This window comes from Lynx rufus, unplaced genomic scaffold (assembly GCF_022079265.1).
Source record: "Lynx rufus isolate CCGP_SWC_20201006 ecotype Redwood Valley unplaced genomic scaffold, mLynRuf1.p SCAF_10, whole genome shotgun sequence".
Taxonomy (NCBI): domain Eukaryota; kingdom Metazoa; phylum Chordata; class Mammalia; order Carnivora; family Felidae; genus Lynx; species Lynx rufus.
In genome coordinates this window covers 87,389,478-87,411,003 of record NW_025814824.1, presented here as the reverse complement: position 1 = coordinate 87,411,003, position 21,526 = coordinate 87,389,478, and the positions used below count along the sequence as shown (strand labels likewise).

The following is a 21,526-nucleotide window of genomic DNA, read 5'->3' as shown; positions in this document are numbered from 1 at the left end:
TCAGTTCTCATGTGGGGATCAGGTGTTCTTTTGAAGTTCTGGGAGGGCAGTTTGGGGAGGGCAGTGGGGAATTGGGTCAGATCAGGTCAGGTCTTTGCCCCTGGAGATGGAGAATTTGGAAAGGATCCTGAATAGAGGACAAAGATGAACAGGTTGAACTGAGAAAAGACAAAAAGGCAATGTGCCTTGCTGTCCTCTGAGCTCTGGGCTGACTACTTCTTTTCCAGAATGGACGCCTCACTCTGAGCTACAGACTGTGCCCTCCTAGAAGTCAGGGGTTAACATCCACCAGTGAAGTGGGAGGCCAATGGCTGCACCCAAGTAAAGCTTCGGAGGCAGTGGGCAAGAGGCCACCCAGGGGCCGGGGGCCAGGGAGGCTAGGAGTCCTGCAGGACAGAGGCCACCCCAGACTCATCCGGGGCCCTTGTGCAGAGCCCAGAATACAGCAGTGGAGACAAGACCTGCCGATCTGGGTGGATGGAGCTCAGGAAGGAGGCCGTAGGAGGCAGGATGGCAGTTGTCTGCGAAAGAGCAGGACAAAAGCCAGTTACAGGAATGTTCATCAGAGTATTATTTATGCCCTGGGAAAATTGGAAACAACCCAGATGCCCATTACTGGGTGACTGGTTAAAGACTCATTAAATGATCAGATGATAAAACACTATGAAAGAATGAAAACTTGTTAGAGCAAGACACCCAATGACTTGATAAGAGGAAAAACGTCAGAAGTATGCTACCTGCAAAGAGTAGGTAATAAAACTGTGGTGGAGTAATTCTTCCGTTACGAGTTTTATGTATACAAATAAAACTTAACACACACATTTGAACCATATTGGCAGTGACATCAGACTGCTGTTTATAATCTTTTTTCACTCCAAACTTACCTCTATCTTCTATTATGCTAGTCAGGTAATGAAGTTTGGTTTTTTTTGTGTTTTTTTTTTTTTAAGTTTATTTTTTTCAGTAATCTCTACACTCAACGTGGGGTTCGAACTCATGACCCCGAGATCAAGAGTCACATGCTCTTCTGACCGAGCCAGCCAGGAGCCCCGAAAAGATTTTTTTTTTTAAATCACAATTCCAAGGGCATCTTTTGGGATGAGCACTGGGTGTTGTATGGAAACCAATTTGACAATAAATTTCATATATTTAAAAAAATAAATAAATAAAAGATCAACACTTCAATTAAAAAAAATAGCAATAAAAATAAAATTTGGGTGGGGCGCCTGGGTGGCGCAGTCGGTTAAGCGTCCGACTTCAGCCAGGTCACGATCTCGCGGTCCGGGAGTTCGAGCCCCGCGTCAGGCTCTGGGCGGATGGCTCGGAGCCTGGAGCCTGTTTCGATTCTGTGTCTCCCTCTCTCTCTGCCCCTCCCCCGTTCATGCTCTGTCTCTCTCTGTCCCAAAAATAAATAAAAAACGTTGAAAAAAAAATTTTTAAAAAAAAAAAAAAAATAAAATTTGGGTAAAAAAATAATAAAATAAAATAAAATAAAATAAAATAAAATAAAATAAAAATCACAATTCCAAGGGATCAAGCATAGCTAAGACAATTTGGAAGAACAAGGTGAGAGGAGACTGACCACAAAGATATAGGAATTCAGCCAATGTGGTATTGTGATGTAGGGATAGATGGATGGATCAAAGGAACAGAAGGGCGAGCCTAGAAACAGACCCTGAAATGTCTGGAAACAGACATGAAGAGTATTAGCTTTGCAGGTCGAGGGAAAGAGTGGGCGTCCATGAATGGAGCTGGCTCTCAGGTACTCACATGAAAACAACCATAGCCTCATCTACTTCCTTAATATGAAAATAAATTCCAATGAACCAAAGACCTAAGACAAAAGCTCCAAGGAGGCCAACATGGGCAAGGCTCGATCCCCCAACCCTGGGATAATGACCCAAGCCGAAATCAAGAATCAGACCCTCAACAAACTGAGCCACTCAGGTGCCCCAAAAGTTGAAAGTGTTTAAAAAAAGGGGCACCTGGGTGGCCCAGTTGGTTAAGCCTCCAACTCTTGGTTTCAGCTCAGGTCATGATCTGGTGGTTCACGAGTTGGAGCTGTGCATCAGACTGCACTGACAGCCCAAAGCCTGCTTGGGATTCTCTGTCCCTCTCTCTCTCTCTGCCCCTCCTGTGCTCTCTCAAAATAAATAAACTTTAAAATTTTTTTACATTTATTTATTATTGAGAAACAGACAGAGCATGAGCATGGGAGGGACAGAGAGGAGGGGAGACACAGAATCCGAAGCAGGCTCCAGGCTCTGAGCTGTCAGCACAGAGCCTGACGCGGGGGCTTGAACTCCAGAGTGGTGAGATCGTGACCTGAGCTGAAGTCAGACGCTCAACCGACTAGACCACCCAGGCACTCCAAAATAAATAAATAAACTTTAAAAAAAAGAAGAAAGAAAGATCTAAGAGATCAACTTAGGATGAGAAAGGATTTCCTATCACAAAGAGTACAAATCCTTAGAGGAAGAGATTGATATTGTGATCACATTAAGTTCAAATAGGGGCGCCTGGGGGCGCCTGGGTGGCTCAGTCGGTTGAGCGTCCAACTTCGGCTCAGGTCATGGTCTTGCAGTCTGTGGGTTCGAGCCCCGCATCGGGCTCTGTGCTGACAGCTGGGAGCCTGGAGCCTGTTTCGGATTCTCTGTCTCCCTCTCTCTGCCCCTCCCCCACTCATGCTGTCTCTCTCTGTCAAAAGTAAATAAACATTAAAAAAAATTAAAAAAAAATAGGGGCGCCTGGGTGGCTCAGTCGGTTAAGCGTCTGACATTGGTTCAGGTCACGACCTCACGGTTTGTGAGTTCGAGCTCTGCATTGGGCTCTGTGCTGATAGCTCAGAGCCTGGAGCCTGCTTTGGATTCTGTGTCTCCCTCTCTCTTTTCCTACCCCGCTCGCACTCTGTCTCTCTCTCTCTCTCTCTCTCTCTCTCAAAAATAAATATTAAATAAAATAAAATACATGCATATCAAAGAACATAATAAAAAACAAGTAAAAAGAACGCGCAGATTTGGAAGAGATATTTACAATGTGTGTAACTACCAAAGGTTACTATCCAGGGCAAATACAGAACTCTTACAAACACAAGAAAGAGACAATCCAAAAGAAAAAAAAAAAAAAACGGCAAAATACACAAACAATTTACAAGAACAAAATGCAAATGGAATTTAACGCATGAAATTAATTCCTAATCTCGTTACCAATCAGGGAATGCAAATCAGATGCTACTTCATTCCCCTGCGACTGGCAAAAATGCTGAATTCCTAGACGAGGAGTTAGGATGGACATATCCTACAATCCAGCGACTTCTCTCCTAGTTATAGATCTCAGGGAGTTGTTTTACACACATGAGAAGTCACAGACAAGAATGCTCTCTAAAGAGTTGCTCCTAACAGCCCCAAATCAGCAGCAACCCATCCATCAACGGGAGAAAGCATAAATCATTACCGTCGTACAACGGAATGCTAAAGCAATGAGTTAATGATCTATACCTACATGTACTAACAAGAACGGACCTCAGAAACAACGCTGAGCCAAAAAACAAGCTACAGAATAATATGTTATGCGTTATGCAAGGTTTTCTATAATGTAACATATCCATGTGTAGTAAAGCTATAAAGACGTGCATGGAGAGCCCCCAAATCAAGATAATTTCATCCAGAGAGGTGAAGCAAAAGGGCTCGGGGAAGAGGCTTTGCTTATGTCTGAAATAATTTGAGACAGAGACAATCTAGCTAATATAATTACTGTAAAAATTAAGGACCGACAAAGCTGAGTCCTGGATACAAAGATATTTGTTCTGGTTTTATACTTTTCCGTGTGCTTAAATTATTTCATACAAAATTTTCCAAAATCATCCTCCGTTTCTACCCCCTCTGGCGGGTCCTCTCTCTGGTCCTCACACCTGCCAGGCTCAGCTGGAGGCGGCCGCTCTGGACCTACCGCTGGGGCAGCAAATTCAAATCCTCCTTCCAACTGGCCTGCTCCTCACCTGTGGTCCCTGAGGATCCTAGAGAACGCGATACCACCCCTGCCTGGTCCTGCCCTGTGCCCAGCGAGCTGCCGAAGGGGGTAGGATGCAGTCAGACCCTTTCCACATCACAGCAGACGCAGGCGGGGAGAAGTGGGAAGGTTCCTGTGGCAAGGCCGGAATATCCCTGTCCCTGGAGAGTCCCTATCTTCCCCCTTGGTGGCAGGCAGATCGCGGAGGGCACAGAGAGCAACAGCTTTGGATCTGGGAAGACACAGGTTCAAAAGCAGCTCTCCTCTGAAATCATTCCATGACCCTGGGAAAATTATCAGCTCAAGCCTCTGTGTTTACAATTTTAAAATAAGAATAGGGGTGCCTGGGTGGCTCAGTCGGTTAAGCTTAAGCATGGGACTTCAGCTCAGGTCATGATCTTGTGGTTTGTGAGTCTGGGCCCTGAGTCCGGCATCAGGCTCTGCACTGACAGTGAGGAGCCTGCTTTGGACTCTCTGTCTCTCTCCGTCTCTGCCCCTGCCCGACTCATGCTCGCACGCACTCACTCACGTGCTCTCTCTCTCTCTCTCAAAAATAAAATAAATTAGGGGCGCCTGGGTGGCTCAGTCGGTTAAGCGTCCAACTTTGGCTCAGGTCATGGTCTCATGGTTCATGGGTTCGAGCCCCACGTCGGGCTCTGTGCTGACAGCTCGGAGCCTGGAGCCTGCTTTGGATTCTGTGTTTCCCTCTCTCTCTGCCCCTCCCCTGCTCACACTCGGTCTCTCTCTGTCTCTTTCTCAAAAATAAATAAATGTAAAAAAATTTTTTTAATAAATAATTAAATTAATAAACTTTTAAACTGAGAATAATGCTACCTACCTCATACATCTGTACACAGTGACCCAAAAGATGTCCAAGAGGTATTAAAAAAAAAAAAAAAAATCAGGGGGAGCCTGGGTGGCTCAGTCGGTTAAGCGTCCGACTTCGGCTCAGGTCATGATCTCGCGGTCCGTGGGTTCATGCCCCGCGTCGGGCTCTGTGCTGACTGCTCAGAGCCTGGAGCCTGTTTCGGATTCTGTGTCTTCCTCTCTCTCTGACCTTCCCCCATTCATGCTCTGTCTCTCTCTGTCTCAAAAATAAATAAACGTTAAAAAAATTAAAAAAAAAAAATTGGGGCGCCTGGGTGGCTCAGTCGGTTAAGCGTCTGACTTCACCTCAGGTCATGATCTCACCGTTTGTGGGTTTGAGCCCCGTGTCGGGCTCTGTGCTGATAGCTCAGAGCCTGGAGCCTGCTTCAGATTCTGTGTCTCCCTCTCTCTGCCCCTCCCCTGCTCGTGCTCTGTCTCTCTCTCTCAAAAATAAAGTTAAAAATATTAAAAACAAACAAACAAAAAAACAAGTACAGAGTCTCAGGTTTGCAAGATGAAAAAAAGTTCTGGAGCTCAACGGGGGTGAGGGCCGCAGAATGGTGTGAACGCATTAATGCCACTGAACTGTGCGTTTAAAAATGGTTAAGATGATAATTTTACTTCTGTATCTTACCGCAATTTAAAAAAAAAATCAGGGCAAAAGAGGCACGATCCTATTCTTGTTTAAAAAAAAATTGTATCCCTAACTTATTACTGTATGCATAGAAAAATCTGGAGAGCTATACATAGAACTATATTCAGTTAAGTCTGAGGGCGGATCAGATAGCAGAGGGTTGTCTATACCATATACTCTTCTGTTATTTAAATTTGGTACTTTTCTGAGCAGGAAAAATACCTGGGAAGAAAACCAGAAGGCCGTCCTCACCGTGCGGTTTCTGACGACTGTAAAAGTTTACCAGAAGTACCTGCCGTGTACTGTGTTAGGAAAAGGTTGGTCCACCCCTGCCTGCCCCACCCAGGTGACCGACACTCCACGGGGTGCTGTCCTCACTGCTGGGAAGCAGCACCCCAGGTTGGGTCGGCTCAGACTCTGGGGACAAATGACTTTGCCTCTGAGCCTCAGTTTCCTCAACTGCAAAATGGGAATATTACCGTACCTGCCTCAGAGGCTTACTGTGACTACTCAACATAATGCACCGTGTGGCACAGAGGAAGGTGTTACGCCTACCACAACCCACCTGTCGCTGCAGAAAACCCTCCCGGAACTCAGTGGGGGAAGACACCCAGGTGAGGGCTGAGCCACAAGGAATGGCATCTCCAAGTACAAACCAGACCCCCCCAGAGCCCTCCAGGACCTGCCCCCGTCTCACAGACCACACTCAAGGGCCTTGAGCTTCTGGAGCCCCACCCAGGCTCAGGACCCCAGGAAAGGATGGAGGTAGAGAGCTGGCGATTTACTCTCAGAACCACCCCTTAGGTATCAACCGATGTCGTTGATTTCCTCCTGATGCTTCTTACAGAGGGGGAAGGGAGTAAGCAATGATGTGCTGCCCTCTCCATCCCGGAGGGTGACCACCCAAGCGTGCTCCTGCCCCCGCGTCGGCCTATGGAGACTTGGCTTTCACACTCAAGCCGTGGCAGGCCGGCCAGGCTGCGGGTAAACAGGGCACAGTGAGCCTTTTGTTAAAGCCCAAACAGAGATGCTGGGCAAGCTTCCCAGGCAAGAGGGGAGGCAGGAGGCTGGCGCCCCTCCTTGTACCACACTTGGAAAGGCTGTCTCTCCAACACTCTCCCAGGGAAGGGGGAAGGGCCCTTCCCAAGAGGCCTGAGGAAGACGGTGGGTCGATGGCCCTGTCCCGGAAGGGCTCTGGGCCTGTGGATCTGCTCCTCGGTCAGCACCCCTGGGCCTCCTCTGGTCCCAGAGCTGGGAGTGGGAGGAAAGGTCGCACCTCGCCATCTGGTGCACACAGCCCCCACCCACTCAAGAGCAGGGCATTGCCCTCCAGGCCCCCACACCCACTTGGGGTGAGTCAGCAGCGGGCCGGGGGCACTGCCTGGCTTGGCACTCAGCCTGCGGAGCAAGGCACACCCTCACTTCCCGGGAAAGGAAGATGGGAGACAGTCGAGGCGGGAGGGGGAGGGAACAAGTTTCACTTCCAAACTGCTCTCATGTTTGGGCCGGGCCTCCCAAACAGGTCTGTCCTCATACAATCTCGCAAGGCTGTGGCCTAGCTTACAGGGTGAAGGGTGACAGGTGAGGGACACCCATCTGGGGCTCCTGGACTCACAGAGGCAACAGGCCAGGCTGGAGGCTCAAGCCACCCCCTCACCACACCAGGCTGGCATTAGCGCTCCCGGCTACCGGCGGGGACCGCGTGCCAGCACTGAGCCCAGCACTTCCTGTGCCTCGGCTCCCAATCTCCACGAAAACCAGGAAGGTGGCTTTCCAATTCACCAGTGGGTGATCTTGGGAAAGTCCTCTTACCTCCCAGGGCTCTGGGTTTCCTCATCTGTAAAATGGCTCGTGAGTTGTAGTGAGGACTGAACGAGGGAGTCCGTGGAAAGCTTCTGGCCCGGTGCCTGCCACGTATTAAGACTCTGTAATGTTAGCTGCTGTTATTGTTATGGGAGGCGTCCTCATCAGTCCCTTTATGGGAGAGTGGTTAAGCGACCTGCCCAAGGCCACAGAGCTAGAAGATGGTGGGAAAGATCACCACCAGTCTGCCTTTCCATTACGCCAATCTGTGTCGAAGGCTAGTGGGGCTCCTGACCCTACCTGAGCACCTGGAACCCTGGAAATGCTTCCTAAGACAAGACCTCCTTTTCCCGAGGGGTACATGGAATCAAGGCTTCTGCAGGGAACCCGAGCAGAGCATAGTCAGACGCCTCTGGTGTCTCAGGTATAACTTTAAGGAGACTCTAGAAAGGAGCCCTGCTCTGTCGGGTCTGGGCCCAGAAGCCAGATGCCAGATCAGGGTCCGTGGTGGCAAAGGGGCCTTGGAGGTGGGCCTTGATCTGCTATGAATGTCAGCACTGCCTGCCTGGACAGGTTACAAAATGGGGGCAGGAGCACCTAAAGGAGGCTGCAGACACATCTTCTGCTGAGATCCCAGGGGACTGGGACTGAGACCAAGGTAAGCTGCCTGTGGCCCAGCTCTCTGGGCTGGAGGGGGGTGCTGCCCCCAGAGATCCCAACACAGGGCACCAGGGGGGAGGCGTGAAGTGCAGGATCCCCGTGCACCCAGCTTCCTGCCGCCCCCCGCCCCCCGCCGGAACATTTGTCAACAGCCGACTCCGGAGTTCGGTGCTGGCACCTCTGAGGGTGTCCAGGTGGCATGTGAGAGCTCTGGAATTTTACAGCCACTTTTACTCCGGTGGAAGGCTGCTCCAGGCAGGAGGCTATATTGCAGCAGCCTATTTAATTTTGAGGTTTTAGGCCCTCAAGAGACAGTTAAACATAGAACTTACTACGAGATGCAGCAGAAACGCATCGGGAGAGATAGCAGGGGATGTTTGCGGCTGGGAGTAAAAGCCGTTCTAGAAACCTCAGTCCCAACACATCCTAGACAAGGGACGGTTAACCCCCCGACACGTTCTGGGAAGTCACTAGAATCCCCGCTGCTGAGGACAGCTCGGTCCTGCTTCTATACCAAGGGTGTCAGATGGACGCCTTTGCCAGAGGTGGGGACCAGGGCTGAAAGCATCGCCCTGCTCAGTGTCTCCTGGGATGGTCCACAGACCGGCCGCCTCACGACAGCCTGGGAGCGTCCTCAGAATGCAGATTCCTGGGCCCACCCCTGCCCAGGTGTGTGGCGATGGGTCTCCGGGGAAACAGCATTGTCAACAAGCCCCCCCCACCCCTACCCCAGGGAAGCTCTAAAGTACCTCCAAGCCTGAGAACCTGGAGAAAAAGAAAAACGGAAGGTGGGGTGGAAAGAGCACAGGCTGCCAAAGCTAACAGCTCCGGGTTCGAGTCCCAGCTGTGGTCTCTGACGGTGGAGCCATCTCATAGAGGAGACCGTGGCGGGGAGCTGCCATATGTATGCAGTGACCCGACATACCACCCAGTGCTCCGACTGTGGCCACTGGGGACAACTGGGGGACAGGAAGGCCCTGCCGTTAGAACGAGGGAGAAGGCGGACAGCCCAATTCCTGGAGCCAAAGTGTCTCCAGAGAGAAGGAAAAGAGACTGCAGGGAAAGAACAGGAGGAGGGAACCCGGTGAGGAAGAGGGTCAGGTCAGGGAGCCTGAGAAGGCCACCAGGTCAGGGACACTTCGTTCCCAGCTCGACCCTGCCAGACCACAAAACCAGGCTGCCAGGCCTGAAATCCCTCCTGCCCCAACAGAGCATCTTCAGACCCGGGTCACAGGGCAGGCCCTCTGCCTTCTCCTCCCCTGCCCACCCTCAAGGTTAAAACCTGAAAGGAGAGGGGCATCTGGCTGGCTCAGTCGGTGGAGCATGTGACTCTTGATTTTGGGGTTGTGAGTTCGAGCCCCGTGTTGGGTGTAGAGTTTACTTAAAAACAAAATCTTTAAAAAAATTTTTTTAATGTTTATTTTTGAGAGAGAGAGAGAGAGGGAGGGGCAGAGTATAAGCGGGGCAGGGGCACAGAGAGGGGGAGACACAGAATCTGAAGCAGGCTCCAGGCTCTGACCTGTCGGCACAGAGCCCCACACAGTGCTTGAACTCACGGACTGCGAGATCATGACCTGAGCCGAAAGTTGGATGCTTAACCGACTGAGCCACCCAGATGCCCCCAAAATAAAATCTTAAAAACAAAACAAAACCCAATAGGAGCATTCCAAAGGGACCAAGACTTCCCCCAGGAATTGCCAGGGTCAGTGAGTCAGGGCCAGACTCAGGCAACACAGCAATTCGTGCATGTCCCTTCCAACCCCCCCAACCTGGTGCCTGCCCTAGGTAGACAGAGGAGGCCGAAACCTCTCAGGCCAGCCCAGGCCGTTCTCTCCAAGCTGTCCCTGGCACGGAGGAGGATTTCTGATCCCAGATAAGTTGGACCTGCTGCTTCCTACTCGTCCCTGGCCAGAAGAACTTCCCCTCAGGCTTCCCCTTCCTCTCCAGGAGGTAGAGTTCCTCAAAACCAACAGGAAACTCCTACAGGGCAGGGCTGGGGTTTGCTGACCTCCTCTCAGTAAACAGGAGAGTCCACAAAATCACACACCAGGTATTTCCTACCCCCCTTCGTGCTGTTGTCAATGCGCTAACAGCTCAAAACCCCAGAAAGGTGAGGATGGGGGCAGTGGGGGTGTGCTGATGGGGACACACACACACACACACACACACACACACACGCGCGCGCGCGCGCGGATCCAACCGGGCCTGGGAAAGAGGGCCTGCGGGAACCAGGAAATGAAACAAGAGCAAGCTGTGAACCAGCCGCCCTAGCAAGACTTGACATGGGGAAAATAAGCAAACAGTAACACCACATGTGGAATGATACCCTCCTCCCCATTCACCGCTCCGGAGATGGGATCGCGGGAGACTTTCGCTTTCCGTGACATCAAAATCAAAGTGTTATAAAAACGTATAATGAACATGCAACTCTGCTGATAGTTAAAAAAAAAAAAAAAAAAAAAATTACTGTTTCTTTTAAAATCCAGGCTGGGGAGGGCCAGGCCCTCCTTAACAAAAAGCTGAGGTGACAGGTGGATGCAGCGAGGCCCGGGGCACAGAACAAAGGACCCTGGCTCAGGATTCCAGGATCTGGTTCCAGCCCCACATCCCCGCCTGCCTTCCTGAACTCTTGGGCAACTTTCCCCACTTGGAGCTTTAGTTCCCACATCTATGAACGAGGGATGAAGGCCACTGCCTGAGTTTCCCCAAATGATCAGAGGAAATCATTGACAAGGGTGCGTTTTACAAATGATACAGCAATCTATCCACGTACGTACCCGCTAAGGTTATGAGACACGTCCTGGGACACACGCTGCTAAGTGCCTTCCCTATATCAACATATTTAAAGCAAGATGAGGTACTAAAATCATCACCTTTTTATGGCTAAGGGAACAGAGGCTCAGAGAGGTACAGCGGCTGGCCCACAGTCACTCACCAAACCCACATCCCAGACTATGAAGTCTGGGTCCCAACCAGCACACTTTCCCACCTTTGGGAACTGTTTTCCAAAGCGTGGGCCAAGGAACCCCAGTCCCCAAAGACGTCCACGCGATCAATTAACTGTGGCAACATGCAACTTGCCGGCCCCCTCTCAGAGACTCATCATGCTCCCTTCGATGCAGTCAAGGCTAAGAAGTCCCACAGCAAGGTCAAGTTGTTTCCCAGAGTCATCCAACCACTGCGACCACAGGTACGGGCGTTCCACGGAACAACACCTTGGGAAATGTGGTCACAGGACGGTCCGGTTAACAAGTCAGACCGACAAGATCTGGGCTGGGGGAGACAAAAAACAGAGGTTCGCAAGGAAACCTAATGTTGGCGTTTGAAGTACAGCTACCACATACTCCTCAGCTGGCCACAGAGTCGGGAGGAGGAAGAAGAACTCTCTCCTGCCACCTTTGCCCTAGATGCCCTGGACCCGTAGTAAGAATAGCAAAGGACCGCAGAGATGGAGATACTGCCCTTTGCCCCCTCGGCTGGGGCAGACACCTGACTGGAGGCTGGCCTGGCGGTGGGGGGCGGGGGGGGGGGGGCCCAGTCCTTACCCCGTGGACGGTTCTGCTATCTGCGTGCTGGCTGTCGGTGCTGAGGCTGGCCCACGTCTGTCTGGGCAGGGTCCTGGCATTCCTCTCGCTCCATGGAAGCTGCCTCCCTATGAGGAAGCAAGAGCTACTGTCAGCAGGGATGTGTGTGGCTATCAAGAGTTACCTGCTGTGCTGCCAACATTTTCTGAGTGCTTGCTCAGTGCCAGGCCCCGGACTGGGCTCTGGGGTGACAAGAGAGAACCAGACAGCCTACTGGGAGACGCCAAGGCAACGATTACAGTCAGCTCTTGGGAGCCCAGGGCTCTGCTGGGGGTACCCGGAAGCTACGGGGACCCAGAGGAAGCTTCTGGGGGTACCCGGAAGCTATGGAGACCCAGACCGGTGGGGTCAGAGAAGGCTCCCTGGGAAAGGTGTCGCCTGAATTGACTTCTAAGGAAGAGCAGAGGTTGGAGAAAGAGTACAAGTTCGCCTGGAAGGGAGAGAACGCGACATCTAGACAACGCTGAGTGGTTCTGCCTGGCTAGATCTAGGACCGGAGGTGGGAAGTCACGGGACGTGAGTTCCCGTGGGGCAAGCTGAGTCCAGGCAAAGGCACAGCTTCAGCCCAGACACACGAGTTCGACGCATACACAAAACCCAGCCAGCACCTGTTAGTCAGGAAGCATTTAGTGAGTATCTAAACACGCGAGGCACTCTGCTCAAAACCATTCACAAGACTGGAAAAGACAAGTTAGCAGGGTGGGAACAGAAGTGTGATCAGACTACAGTAGGGGTAAGGGGGAGTATCCAGACCACTAGGAGTTGAGACTGTGGCCCCCAGCCATCGGGAAAGGCCAAAGGATATGCAGGAGTTAACAGGAAGGAGGGAGCGCAGGTGGGGAGTGCACGGGCAGACAAAGGGACTCAAATGGCTCTAAGAGGGACTGTGGAGCCTTTTAACCACTTATGCCAGTAAGCATTTAAAGACACCTACTCAGTGCTAGGCACCATGCTGGGAGGACAGAAGCAGAAGACAGTCTCCAACCCAGAGGAGAGGTACAGAAGTCAATAACCCAGCAAATCCACACAAGGGAGACGGCCACTAGCAGTAAAGCACCTAGAGCTGTAAAGGCACAGAGGCCACTAAGCCAGACTCTAATCCACCCCACCCTTCTCAAGGACAGGATACCCACTGAGGCTGGGCAGCCCAGTCACTTGCCCAGGGCACAGCCCGGACCAGAAGTCAGGCCTCAGGACTCCCTGTCACTGATTCTTCTAGTCTCACCTCTTCCAGGAAACACACACCGCACACTCCCAACATATTCACCCTGAGCTAATGCCTCCTTCCTCTGTAATATTTCTATTATTACGCTGGCCATTGTATCAACGTTTTCCTGCCTGCCTCTCCTCCCAGACTGCAGCTCAGAGGAGGCCAGGGACTATGTTCTGTAGCATCACTTCTGGTCCAGGCCAGGCACTGACTAAGGAATAGCTGGCTGGCTGGCTGGATGAATCAAGGGATAGAGACATGGTGTACTGGGCTCTAGGGCCACCCGACTTCTCATGAGGTCTTAGACCATTAACCTGTGCTTCAGTGTCCCCATGTGAAAATGTGGAATCACCGCCACTCTCAGGAGAGGCAGTCAGGAACCAGGCCAATCCCTTCCCTCCAGCTCCTACAGGTGAGGTCCAGGCCAAGCCAGATAGCAACGCAAGGCCCAGCCACTTCCCCACGTTCTGACCTACTGGGGCAGTCCTCAGGACCCTCTCCTGTCCAGAAAGGCCACTCAAAATTTGCAGAGGAAACTGCTTCCTAGTGGGTGTGCCCAAGGGATGGAGCACATAAGCATATGGTTGAGTTTGGGGGAGGAGGGAGATTGGGGGCAAGAGTCACAAACATTTCTTGGGCCCCTGCTCTGTGCCCTGGACGGCAGAGAGATATTAGACTCTACCCCAAAGCACCACTAAGACCGGGAAGACAGGGAGGCAGAGGCCCTTAATTCATGCCCCAGCATCTCTCCAGCCCTCCAGAACAAGTCATTGCCTTCCCTCGAGAGCCAGAGAAAGACTTGACCTTCACGAAGGCAATGCTCAGTGTGACTGAGCTATGGGCACTGCCCAGTCGCTCTGAACAAACTCCCACCCCCCCCCCCCACCCCCTCCACAGGAAGTATCGCCAATAGCAGACCTCCTCCTCCTCCTGCCTCCAGTCGGTCTGACTGCTGGTCTCTCTGTTCAGAGGGGTTAAAGAAACTCCTAATGGAAAAGGTGGGAGAGATCCATGGGAGCCTTTCGGCTGCACTGAATCCCTCCTCCACAATCTAGGCCCAAATTCCCTTTCCCTTCCCAAGCTCTCTCCCTCCTCATCCTCACACCTCATCCTCAAAAGTCTTCCTGGAGTAGAACTGGGGAAGAAGCATCAGAGGAGTGTGATCAGCCCCACCCTTCCAGCCAAGTCCTGATCAGAAGGCTGTTGGACACCACCCCCCCAACCATCTCTCCTCCTTCCCAAAAAAGGCAGTAGTTGCATCAGCTGAGAACCAGCCGAATCTTGGTTCACTACAGTCCAGACCAAGGGGAAGAAGCAGTCAATAAAAGAAGCAGAATCATCATGAACCCCAACCACCTCGGCCATGCTCCTTCAGCCTGGTAACCAACTTTGCTGGATCCCCAGCCTGGACCGCATCAGATCTGGTTCTCAGGCCCATATGGATGCACAGGACGTGGGCAGGGCCTGGAGTCTCGGACCCTGAACCATTCTTCCTAGAAACCCCTGTTCACACGGGGGGCCCAAGATCTTGGCCAGGGATCCTGCCCCCCAAGTCAGGGCACTATTCCCGCCTGATCAAAAGGAGGGAGGGGTCCCGGGGCCAGGAGCCCAGGAGAAGAGAACAGGGGAAACCTCTGAAAACGAAATGAAAGCTGCCAAGGAGAAAGCTCAGAGGTGGAACCTCTAGCAAGGGGGGAGTGTGTGCGTGTAGGGGTTAGGATCTGAGGGAAACCCAGGGGATGACAAGGGGACCTGGGGGAGCCCAGGCGGAAACTCCCGGTCTGTAGAGCACAGGGAGGCACTGGGGTGCCTGGGAGGGGGCTCGCGCGCCCCGGCACCGGGGAGAGGGTGGGGTCCCGGAAACCTGGAATACCCGGGAGCCTGGAAGTGGGCCAAATTGAGCCGCGGGGGGGGCCCCCAGGGAGCCAGCCCGGGCGGGCAGAGCCCAAGCTGCCCGGGGCGCCGGGGCCGGGCAGCTGGTTGGGGGCGGGTAGGAGTGGGTTTCTAAAGGTGACAGTTCGCGCCCCTTTCCCCGCCCCACCTACTCACCTTGTCCCGTCGGGTCCGGCTGCCCAGCAGGCAGCCCCGCGCCCCGGCCGCTCCGTCCCGCCGCCGGCCGCTGCGCCCCTCCGGCGCCTCCTTTTGTTTGTCCCTCACTGCACCACTCAACCTCCTCCGCCCCGGAAGTGACGTCACCGCCGGCTCGAGCGCGGCAGCTAGGGCGTCGCCATTTTTTTGACGGGAGTTCTCTCCGTGCCTTCACACCCTCGGCTCCCTACTGGCGCCATGTTGGTTTGGGGCGGAAGTAGCGGAACACGGGCTCGGCCCCCTTAAAGGGACAGGGACTGCTGTAACCTTCAGGGCTCGCCGGGGGACGAGCGGTGAAGCCGCCGAGGCCGGGGTGAGTAACCGGTGCCTGCGCGTTGCTGCTGCTCCGGTGCCGGGTGCCGAGGCCGGACGACCTGTTAACCGGTTCCGAGATCGTTTGTGCCAGAAAACTCACTGCGTTTGGTGCTGCTGGTACGGCGGAGTGGCTGCACCGAAATCTTAACCCAACCTGAAGGTGCCCGGGGGGATAAATTGCACGCGCTGGACGCTGACCCGCACTTGGACGCTGGGAACCCGCCAGGTGGGTCCTCTGCACCCATATCCTTCACCCCCCACCCCCCGCGATAGTACCTGTGGGGAGCATGGAGCCCCAGGTAACTCGGTCATTTATAGGCAGAGCCGGGACACAGCTCTGTGGAGCCCGAGTCCTCGCAGATCCCACACTGATGATAGTAACAGCAACCACATTAAGAAATAATCCGTACAGTGGAATGCTGTGCAGCCACTAAAACGAAAAATGTTCAATATGCACTAACATCGAACGAGTTCCAAGATACCTTAGATTTTAAAAAAACAGGAAAGGGCAAAAGAACCGCGTAGATCGCCGCTACAGTTTGTGTAAAAGAACGTGTGTAAGGAGTGTGCGTGTCTGCGGGTGTGTGCAGCAGGCGTCTGGTAAGATGCACAAGAAGTTTTAACTGTGGTGGCCTCGGACAGAGCTGGAGTCCTGGGTAAGGGTTAGGGAGAATTTACCAGCATGTGCACAGGCTAGTTATTTTTTGAGTAAGATGATGTGTAAGATAAGAACTGCTGGCATCCATCAAGTGTGGAGTCAGTGCCTGTTTCAGCCCTCCTGCTGGAAGGTCCGATTTTCCCCTTGTCGTGAGAGGAGGAAATAGGCTCAGAGATTAGGGACTTTAGTAATATCTCACGGCCAGCAAGAGGAGAAGCTGGAATTTGAACCCTGGAGGGTTTTACCCTTAATGCCCATGGTCTCCAGGCCCCACTTCTTAGCGGGAAGCTTTTTTGTTATTAACCACACAACAGCCAGTGTGGAGTCTGGCACACCGTAAGTATCCAGTAACTGTTGATTGGCTATTTACTGGCTGAGCAGGTAGAACAAGAATAGAACGGAGAGAAGAAACACGGGGGCCAGAGCCCAGACTGGAGTCCAAGGCTTGCCCCCATCCATCTTGGGCGCTGTGAACCTGGCATATCCCTCCCTGAGCCTCCATGTCCCCATCTATAGAGCTAACAGTCATGACCACCACCCCTGCCACCGGTGCTCCCACCTGTCCTACCCTGTGCATTACACGCAGATCCGTCCCATTTTACAGATCAGTAAGTGAAGCATAGAGAAATTAAGGAAGTTGCCCAAAGAGGGTCCCCACAAGGCCTGACTCCCCCACTTCACTGAGAGAGGTTGCGGGGCTCCTGGGTCTCTCCCTCAGCCTCCAGGCACTAATGCTTTGGGAGACCTACGCTTCTGGTTGAGCTGCCAGAGACTGAAGACCTGGTGGGGAACAGGACACACGGTTCCTGTCCCTGGAGTCTAGTGAGGGTGACGGACAACCCAGCAGTTAACGTCCCTGATGAGCTCTGTGGTGGATGGAAGCTCAGGTCGTAGTTGTACAGTGGCGGGGGCATCTGGCTCCGTCCGTCCGGGTGGAGTCAGAGAGGGCGTCTCAAAGTAGGTAACTTTTAATCTGTGTCTGAAAGATGGGCAGGGTGTCCGGGGGGAGGAACGATGAGACTAGAGACCCAAGCAGAGTGGTGACCCACATGATCAGAGACCGCACAGGTTGGAAATGTTCAGTCTGGCTTCTGCACGAATCACTCCTTGCTCCTGGAGAATGCCTTCTCGGGACCACATCTGTGGCTTTTCCACCCTCCACTCCACACTTCACCTTTGGTGCAGCTCCAAACAGGAGGATGCCCTGATTTTATAATCCAGGTGGGGGCGACAAAGGAACAGGGGAGAGTTCATAGAAAGGAGGAAGTTGTTTACGGACACACTCACCTCCCACACAGACCCCACCCCCACCCCATCCGCCAAATTCCTCCGGCCTCCAGATCGGCGGCCAATTTGCTGTAAGCAGAAACTCTGCCCTGGTGAGCAAAGGCGTCAGCACTGGGAGCTCCCGTCTTCCAGGCTGCTTAAGCCCGCTTGGTTTCTCAGGTTGAGTGCTGACCATGACCCCTCCCCTTCCCCCCTGGTTCTGTATAGTTCTGTAGCCAGCTGGGCAAAGTCACACCAGCTACGGTGGGAGGGAGAGGTACTCCTGCCCCAGCTGACGTGGGGCCACATCCCACTGCCAGACGGCACTGCCGGATCCTTGAAACAACTACCAGATGGTCATTCTGCTTCCTCATTCCTGTACAGCAGTGTAAGCTCTGGATTTACAGCTGGGGTCCTTCTGTGATTTTCTAGGACTCTGACTTTGGGTAAGTCATTTCCCTGCTCTGAGCCTTAGTTTCTCCATCTGTAGAACTGGTATGACTGTTTCTAATGTTCTTGCCAGGCATTAAATATATAAACATAGAGGGGCACCTTGCTGGCTGAGTCGGTAGAGCATGGGAGTCTTAATCTCAGGATTGTGAGTCTGAGTCCCATGTTGGAGTACTCAAAAAAAAAAAAAAAAAAGACCCTTCCTTTATTAAAAAAAATAATTTTTTAAATTGAAAAAAGTAAATGTATAAACATATATTTTCTCCCATGTGTAAAACTACCTTAAAGAGTGAGGTTTCGATTTTGGATCTGGGCCTGTGCCAGGAGGAAGGGGTGGGCTACCTCCTGTCTGTCTTACTCAGGGTCTCCACCCACCAGCCCCCCTGGCCCAGAAACCTGCCTCTGGGCTTCAGAAGTCATTTCTCTCTCCTTTGCCGGTTCCAAAGTCTAGGGAAAACTATGTGTAAGTCAGTGTGCTTGTTAGATCTCTCCAGACAAGTTGTCACTTCCCTTGGGTCAGAACCATTGACTCAACAAGTTTTCAGGAAACATGTGTCTTGTAGGGATTATCTGCTTTTAGATTTGAGAGAGAGAGAGAGAGAGAGAGAGAGAGAGAGAGAGAAAGAGGAAGAAAAGTCAAGATTCATTTTCTGGCATGAGACTTTGTTGCCCTGCTTGATTAACTAATTTTCATGGACACCATATTTGTTTCAGTGTCAACAGCTTCTTATTGAGGGGGTCCTGTGGGCCAGGACCTGTCTTGAATGCTTTCTGTGAATGACTGCGTTGTGGCTATCCCCTTGTACAGACAAGGAAACTGAGCCTAGAGATCTGGCTTGTGGCATGGAATGAGCACGGTCCAGAGTGGAGCTTGGGACCACTCCATCCATGTCCAAGCTTTCATTTTCTGGGATTGTTTGTGGAACAGGCTGGTCTTGCCTGGGCACGGTACCCCTTCCCCAGGCCCCTTCTCCAGAGGCACCATCATTTCTGTTTTCTCAGTAACTGGGAGCATCTGACGTTTTGAGCCCAGAGGATGCTAAACATCCTTCCAGACACCGGATAGATCTTCCCAGTAGAGAACGGACTCACCCCAAATACTAAGCGTGCCCCTTTTGAGAAACACTAAAACCAACTCTCTGTATTGCATAGAATGGGCTTAGGTGATGTGGGCCCAAGCCAAAATCCCCTTGCTTGCCCTCGCAAGCTGCCATGTGGTATGGAAGCCCAAAGGACATGACTCCAGTCCCCAGGAGAGCCAACAGAGGTCAATACCCACCTCCTGAAAAGAGGGATGTTTGGGGCAAGACTTTGGACTTTGGAAGCCTGCGAACCCTAAGATTTGAATCCCAAAGTAGGCTCTCAGCTGAATGACCTTTGTTGTTCTCCTTTGAGAAAAATAGGGATGATAGTGCCTTCCTACTAGGTTTTTCTCAAGATTACAGAAGTGCTGGGGCACCTGGGTGGCTCAGTCAGTTAAGTGTCCGACTTCGGCTCAGGTCATGATCTCACGATCTGTGAGTTCGAGCCCCGCATCAGGCTCTGTGCTGACAGCTCAGAGCCTGGAGCCTGCTTTGGATTCTGTGTCTCCCTCTCTGTCTGCCCCTCCCCTACTCATGCTCTGTCTCTCTCCTTCTCTCAAAAATAAATAAACATTAAAAAAAATAATAATAATAATAAAAAAAAGATTACAGAAGTGCAGGGGTCAGATGTAGAGTAGGTGATCTCTGAGTTCAGAGGAAGGCCCAAGTGGACACGGAGGGAGAGACGAGGCAGGGCTGAGACTGGACCCTGCCAGGGAGATCAGACTGGGGGGCATGCAGGGCAGGGGCACAGACGTCTATGCGAAAACAAACTAGGGGCACCTGGCTGGCTCGGTTGGTAGAGCAGGCGACTCTTGATCTCAGGGTCATGAGTTCAAGCCTCACGTTGGGCATGGAGCCTACCCAAAATAAAAAGTTACAAACAAAAAAAACAAAAGCAAACAATTTGTATGCTCGGAAGAGGAGAGAACATAGAACCTGCAGAGTCTGTCTGCATTCAGGCCAACTCCAAAGGCCAGCTACCAGGGCTTTGGATCTGGTATTAACGCGGGCTTCTTGGCAAGACTGATCCCATGGGACACGTGGCTGACATCACGTCACTGAAGCATGTCCCGAGGGGTCATTCACCTGCTGGCCAAGAGGTGGCCCAGGATCTGCCCAAGCTGGTAGAGTTCTGTGTTGGGGGAGGGCACTAACCACTGGCACCCAGCCCCTAGCCTGGCAGCAAGGAAGCCTGAGACCTTAGAGGCCGGGGGGAGCGGCCCTGGAAGGTGTTCTAAAGGTCATCTGGTGCATTTCTGCTCCCCTCCAGGCGGGGCTGGCCTCCCCAGTGCTGCCATAGCGCCTGCCTTGCCTACAATGCTTACGGGACTAATAGTTGAGGACTGATGATAACAATGACGACATTTGTGGAGCACAGACTCTCTGCGGGCACCGCGCTAAGCGATTTTCTTGTGTCCTCTCACTGGCTTCTCGCTACAACTCTGTGAGGCAGGTGCTACCGTCGTTCCTACACAGAAATGATTCTTAGAAAAAAAGAAGTGTGTGGGGAGGTACGCCTGAGCGGCTCAGTCAGTTAAGCCTCTGACTCTTGATCTCGGCTCAGGTCACGATCCCACGGCTCGTGAGTTTGAACCCTGCGTGGGGGCTCCGTGCGCTGACAGTGCAGAGCCTGCTTGGGATTCTCTCTCTCCCCCTCTCTCTGCCCCTCCCTTGCTCTCTCTCAAAATAAATAAATAAACTTTAAAAGCAAAAAAGACACGCTTCTCAGAAAGGTTTAATACTTTGCAAAAAGTCACACGGCTAGTAAGTGGCTTCAGTCCAAGGTCTGTCTGATTCCAGAGCTTTACAGCCTTGTTAAAAAAAAAAAAAAAAAAAAAAGTATACAAGTTTATAAGACCCCAAACCCAATCCCAGAGAAAGCCACTATTAATAATTTAGTGGTGTTCCTGGAAACAGCCTTCTGTACAAATACATACATGATCAAGCTGTCCTTGCTTTGCACGGCAGAACGGGTTTCAGATACCGCGGTTCAGTGAAATAACGCCAGTGTCTCAACAACACAATTCAGATTTCAGTTGCCATGTTCTATGAACTATGAGCAGTTGCATGAAGTACAAACCTTCGGTCCACCCATGACTACGGCAATATCGGGTGTGCTTGGTGGTCAGTGACTAATCACATTGCTTCTTCCAAAGCCTGACCCTGATTGGTCACGGTGCACGGTATTCAGTTCACACACCGACCCCAAAGCTCGGGGTCGTGTTGACCTCTGTCTCCCAGTGATAAACCCAGACGACAGGCTACAAAACCGGATAATCAGATGAAGGAACCGGCCAACAAAGACGAAAAGTGCAGCAAAGAAATGCAGAGTGTAAATGGGGTGATAAAAGAAATAGCCTGTTGTGGGGATGTTGACACAGCAGCTCGTTGCTGTTCCAGAAACTCCAGATGTGCAACCAGAGACACTTAGTGAAGGCAAATTGATCGACATAGGTGACGACGAATGTGGCTCTGATGAAGGATGAAGGTGTCCCAGAGGAAGTGATGCCGGCACATTAAAGGAACTCCCGGATATACTTCATGACATTGAAGTACAAGGGATAAAATTGAAGTTGATCTAAACTCAGAAAGGAGTGTGTTCACTCATCAATGCTGAGAAAAGATTCTTGTTCCGTATCCTAAGTTACACAACTAGAAAGCAAGCATTGTTCAAACTACTGTCAGTAATTCATCCCCCCCGATTTATTGAGTTATAATTGACAAATAAAACTGTAATACATTTGAGGGACCTGGGTGGCTCAGTCGGTACAGTGTCCGACTCTTGATTTCAGCTCAGGTCCCAGGGTCATGGGATCGAGCCCCAAGTCAGGCTCTGTGTGGATTGTGGAGCCTGCCTGGGATTCTCTCTCTCTCTCTCTCTCTCTCTCTCTCTCTCTC

The 21,526-nt window shown here is 51.9% G+C and overlaps 2 protein-coding genes across 6 annotated transcripts in view; one reads left to right on the top strand and one right to left on the bottom strand.

The window, feature by feature from the left end:
- Positions 1–14,911, bottom strand: part of LRRC8A (leucine rich repeat containing 8 VRAC subunit A) — a 29,092-nt gene extending 14,181 nt beyond the window's left edge. Inside the window, exons 1-2 of one of the 2 annotated variants that reach the window (XM_047070634.1) lie at positions 14,816–14,911; positions 11,518–11,624 (exon numbers count right to left, since the gene is read on the bottom strand). The gene's annotated coding sequence lies outside the window, so the exon portion shown is untranslated. The remainder of the gene's footprint in view (positions 1–11,517; positions 11,625–14,815) is intronic. The other variant, XM_047070642.1, reaches the window with a different exon arrangement.
- A 207-nt stretch (positions 14,912–15,118) lies between these two features.
- The window catches only part of KYAT1 (kynurenine aminotransferase 1), a 33,958-nt gene continuing 27,550 nt past the window's right edge, over positions 15,119–21,526 (top strand). For 2 of the 4 annotated variants that reach the window (XM_047070614.1, XM_047070604.1), the window contains exon 1: positions 15,119–15,395. The gene's annotated coding sequence lies outside the window, so the exon portion shown is untranslated. Of the gene's footprint in view, positions 15,396–15,436; positions 17,540–21,526 lie in introns of those variants that run through there. The other 2 variants (XM_047070597.1, XM_047070623.1) reach the window with 2 other exon arrangements.